Raw genomic sequence first — 5,972 nt, forward strand, 5'->3', positions numbered from 1 at the left:
CTTGAACTCTTCCCATGTCATCACCTCCACATCGTGGATATTGGTCATGGACTTCCACTAGGTATCGGTATCTCCCACGAACATAGAGGCTGTCAAGGAGATCCTCAATCGGTCTGTAGGCACTGCCATGCTACTGAGCTTACGTACCATGAAATAAAACCATGCTTCTGAAGCAAGCGGATCCACACTCCCTGCAAATTGGTCGATCTTAACCCGTTGTAACTTCATAAAGTAGTCCAATGCCTCATTAGCAATTGTTGCTGGTGCTGGTGCCGATACCAAAATTTGTATCCCTGCAATATGCTGATGAAACATCTGTTGAATGGACTCTGACATTCCCAGAGCCACTCCCTATGCAATCTTCTCCTCATAAGTCGGCGCTCTTGGTGGATTAAGACCTATGCCACGAACTGGAATCCTAAGCCTTCCCAGACCCCTCGTAAACTCAATGTCATTAACCTGCTCCTCAACACCCTGACATGAGGACTCTCCACGCATGACAACCATGATGCTAAACGTACGCAAAGAAAGAGATCAGCAATAGCACAAGCTATCATGACCGAATGCAACTCACACTACGAAAGCATGAAACATAGAGCAAGATAAGGTATGCTATACACGGTCATGCTAAAGCACTCAAAGAAAGCTGTTTAAAGGGCTAAATACCTAAGAAAATAAGCATACATGTCAAGCAAGGATTCTTTTTAAACACATAAGCATATAAGCATAAAGACATGTTATAATACCAAGCGTGTTGCCAACAAACACGTAAACATATTACAATGCCAAAACATGTTATCAAAGACATGTGAATAAATCAAGTACACCAAAAAAAGCATGATATGAACCTAAAACCTGTCATCCTTAGGTTTTCAAACCTAGGAGCTCTGATACCACTTCTAATGACCCAAGTTTTATTCAACCCGGTGCGTCAACGGTGACCCGAATGTAAATCCAACAGTGAATCAGAATATGGATGCAAAAGGTAAAACAATGGTCTCTAGAGATACTACATGTCTATAATACACCAATGTGACCCTCAACAAGGTCACGGAACCCAAAGAAAACAATTGCGGAAGCGACGTTTCAAAAACGGACAAGAATGAGCCTAGGGGCAAAATGGTCTTTTCCAAAATGAAAGTGGGTACTACCAAGTATACCATTAGAAATAAAATGAAAAATTAATAAATTTAGACTCAAGAATCACCTGATTCGGAGTCCGGATAGAAAAGATCTGAATTTAGAACGAAATGGCCTTCTCCGTTTAGGAGTTACCACGACCCTATCTCACTAAAACTATAATAACTCTCACTACGGTTCAAGTTTTAATGGATGGTTGGTACCATTTGAAATCTAACTTCAAGCTCTTGAGTTTAGACTTAAGAAAAACCTGATTTGGATTACAAATGAAGGAGTTATGGCTCTCTAAAGTTGATGCAATAAAGCTATCCAAGAAAATCAAAAAGGGAAAGGTTCTAGGGAGGATCAGCCGGCTGAACCCTCATCATTAGCCGATGAAACCCCAATCATCAGCTGGTCGAACCCCAATGATCAGCCTACTGAAATGCCAAAAATACCAAAAAGGCTACTGGAGTGCAAACTCGATATGTGTCAGCTAGCTGATTTTTCCAATCAGCCGACCTATGCACCCTGCTGCAGTAGAAAAAGCTACTGTAAAGAATGGGGAAGGTTCTTGGTCTATTCCTAAGGCTATGCATGCTTCCTATTTGATCCGAAGAAGTTTTAAAACATTCCCTAGCCTCATGCAAGCGTATAAAACATGCTAAATCAAAATGAAGCTTAAAATGATACCCCAATGCATGAATTTTGCTTAAATTCTCATAAATCATCCAAAAATAGTTCAAAAGTTGGAACTTAAGAGTTTTTTCAAATGTAAACATGATAAAGTAGACGCGCTATAATGGCCAACGGCCTCATGGCATGCCATATGTAAAATATGACCCTTCAATGCATGAAATCCCTTATAGTCCCTAAACAAGCTATGAAGTTAAAATAACATACATGTCATATAAGTGTCTTTGGCCCTTGGCCTCATTATACATCCAAAGAGTGGCAAAAGGTGCACTTAAGTGCACATTACATAGCTTAGACAATAAATACAAGTTTTGTCAAAATAAACCAAAATAAAGCATGATATGCCAACAAGTGCATATTCTAACATAACAAAATTACTCCAAGTAATCAAGCAATCCTAAGAGTGTTGTGCATCCCACAATAATGCTTCTTTACCTAAAAAACACCCAGTAACTTCGGGGTGAGTAAACAAGTTTACTCATAGGGAATAAACATGCATAAATTTAACTTATTACAAAGTTTGCAATTCAATAGAATTTAGTCCATGCTATTAAAATGACATTGGAACTTCTAATATAGCACAATGAGATGCAATATCACAAGGTTATCAAGTTTGGAATTTAAATGCGAAATCAAGCCAAAGAGGATACTTGGATATCACACCGGATTAGATCGACACCATAGTTACTTTAGGGTTACTAGTTCATGGGTAACCTTCCTATGTGCGCACTAAACTTGTAGTGGGGCAATCCCCCGTACTAGAACACTGCCCTAATCGTAGTCATAACAACGACATCCCAAGTTTCCAAAATCAACAATTTGTACAACAACATATATGTATCAACTTAACATATATATACAATGTAAAGCCATCTACCATGCACAAACCGATTTTGGAAATACAATACATACCCTAAGTTCACGACTACCATGGCATGAAGAATGTTAATAATCATTATGTAACTTGTTACTCTTTATAACAATGTCCTTCATTATAAAGAATATAATCCCACAATTATAGTTCAAGTCTAAAATCATAATTTAAACACGCAATTGACATAAAATACATACTCAAATCATTAATACAACAAGGATAGAAATTAATTAAACAAAACAATTAATTTCTCTAAATTTCATTTCTCATCCACACATGCTCAATTTAATATATGTTCAAGAACCTATCATGATCATTACATATATCACTTCAAAACTTGATTTAAGTCATAAGAACATAAAAATGAAAATTTAATAAATTAATTAATTTAATTCCTCTAGATTTCAAAACAACCCTAAATAACTTCAAATTAACATAAGTTATGAATCAAGTCATGGCCTTTCCAAAAATCATGTCTTAGCTTAATTTTATGCAAGGTATCATTGACTATCAATTTAAAGATTTAGATTAAAGACATATAGTTCATTTGTACCAAGTTATAAAACATATAAAACATCAAAAACATAGTTTAGAACACCCCCTACCTCAATAGAGAATTGAATCTCTATAAACCAAAGCAACTAAGCTCAAAATGGGAAACCAAGCTAGGGTATATAGAGGAGAGAGAGAGGAATATAAAGTATTCCAAGCTTATGGGTCTAATGTGAGTGGAAGGGCACCAAAATGAAGCTTAAAATTTTGGATCAAGCTTTGTTCCAATTGTGTCCAAGTTAAGGTTCTTGAGAGGAAAGAGATGAATGAAATAAAATGTGGAAACCCTAAGTTAAATGTGGTGGGATTCTCCACTCACTAGGTGCTCTTACACTACCTCACACACACACACTTGTAAGACTAAAGGTAAGAACTACACTTGTCATGAATCTAAGTAAACTTCTAAGATTTAATATCAAGCCTACACTTGTCAACCATCCATGGTAACAAGTGCTCCTATCCTAGGCCAACAAATGGGTGAATATGCACCTTCCATGTGTCAAGAGATTATGCCTCCAAGTCTCCCCACCCCAATGCCAACAAGTGGCACCATAAGAATGTAACACTTGTCTCATTTTTTGAAAATTGCAAAAAGGTCCTTTTTAAAAATATCTTCCAAATTATATTACAAAATGGCCTCTTAGATGATAGATAATTACTTTGCATAACTACACTAATACCTCAAAAGTTTAAGAAAATTACTAAAAGTTATGCATCCATGCCCTTTACAATAAAAGTAAACAATTAGTATGCTTTTATACTAAAGTAAAAATGTAGATATCATGGAATTTAAATATCATGCATGTACGCAAAGCCAGAGTCAAATCCGTACACAAAAAGTGAGGTTATGCAAGGAAAAATGATAAACGGGAAAAAGACGAAATAGGGAAAAAGAAAAAAAAAAGAAATTACTGAAAAAATGAAAAGAAAGGAAAACGACTAGGTCATTACAGTGATCATGTTATCAATCGGGCTCTTTTGGATTTAGGAATGAGTGTGAATCTTCTCCCTTATTCGGTCTATGTTCAATTGGGCTTAGGTGATTTGAAACCATTGTTAGTAGTTTTGCAACTAGCCGACCGATCAATTAAGAAGCCCCGGGATATCATTAAGGATGTTTTGATTAAAATTGACAAGTTCTTCTTCCTGGTTGATTTTGTTGTTATTGACACGGAACCGGTTCCAAATCCTAAGAGCCAAATTCCCATTATCCTTGGCCGTCCTTTCTTAGCTACAGCTAATGCCAACATTAATTGTGGGTTGGGGATAATGAAGATTTCATTTGGTCACATGAAAGTGAAGTTGAACATTTTTAATCCAACCCCGAATTCTGTGGACAAACATGAGTAGATATGTGTTATTGAAAAATGTTTTGAAGATGACAAAAATAAGACTTTGCTTGGTGTTGAAACATCAAATGGTTCATCTTCCAAAAAAGTTTCAAAAGATGTTGTTTTCAAATCAAATGTTAGCATGGAAGCCCAAAAATTTTGTTGACAAAAGGTCATCAATCTCATTTGAATCAAATCCAACAAGTTCCTTAGGGGATAGTTTATTGGGTGGGGTTCGAAATTTCATTCACCCCATTAAGGAGGGGATGCATACTAAGATTTTTAATCTGGGCTAAAAGAGCCATACGTCTTGCTAGAGACATTAGACACTAGTGCATCATAGAGTTTTTCAACCCTACTCTTCCCTCATTTCTCTTTTATTTTCTTTTCTTGCATCGTCTAGATACAATGTGGGATCATATATGTTGTTTGAGACTTTGATAGGGAATGCATGCACTTTCATCTCCAAATTAAGCATTTAGTGCCTGTTCGATTGATCACAAGAGATATTCGATCAATCAAACATCATCTTTGTATATTTTCATCTCTCTGTCCCATCGTTCGAGATTCTCTGCATATTTTAGGTCTCTGTCTATCGTTTAAACTTTCTATTTGATCGTTCCAAGTAATCTTTGATTGATCTGGTTGACCCTCTGATCAATCTCAATTCCATACTTAAAAAAATTTTGAAGCTCTGAAAATTTTATCTCTCTGTCCCATCGTTCGAAGGTCTCTGCATATTTTCAGGTCTTGGATCAATCGAGTTCTGAACGATCATTCTCTGATTGTTCAGGGTTTTCTGTTAACTTTCTTTTGACTTTGACTTTTCAAAATTCAAATTTAAAAAAAAAAAATTCAAAAATTCAAAAAGATTTTAAATTTTCAAACATTTTTTGTCGTTTTGTTGGTTCGATCGATTTGAGTACCTTCATGATCTATCTATGTTTGATCGATCTGATAAACCATGTGATTAATCACACATGTTGGGAACATTTTTTTAAAAAATGACATCGTTCATTTCATCGATCCAAAGCCCTTCTCTCTTTTCCGACGCTCTCCAATCATCTTCCCCACCTCCAGCGAGATTCCGGTGACTCCAATGCTCCACCTCTTCCATTTTTCGATCTCATCTCTCTTCTCTCTAATTCTCTCTTCTCGGATTTTAGTAAGTTCCAGCTTCTATTTTAATTTTTGTGTTGATTTATGTTTTATTCTCCCTCCATGCTTAGATTTAATAACTTAGTGATTGATTTTCTTTCCATTTTTGGGATTGCAAGCATGTGTATATATATGTATATAGTTGTATATATTATTTTTATTTTTGAATTTGAATCAAGGGTCACGTGCCATTTTAAGTGACCATATTTGCATTGTTGTGGTGTATAGGGGGTCACGAGCCT

The sequence above is a fragment of the Cornus florida genome, unplaced genomic scaffold (assembly GCF_030987335.1).
Source record: "Cornus florida cultivar Cherokee Brave unplaced genomic scaffold, ASM3098733v1 CherokeeBrave_3.0.0_Hap2_Chr01, whole genome shotgun sequence".
In the NCBI taxonomy this organism is placed as follows: domain Eukaryota; kingdom Viridiplantae; phylum Streptophyta; class Magnoliopsida; order Cornales; family Cornaceae; genus Cornus; species Cornus florida.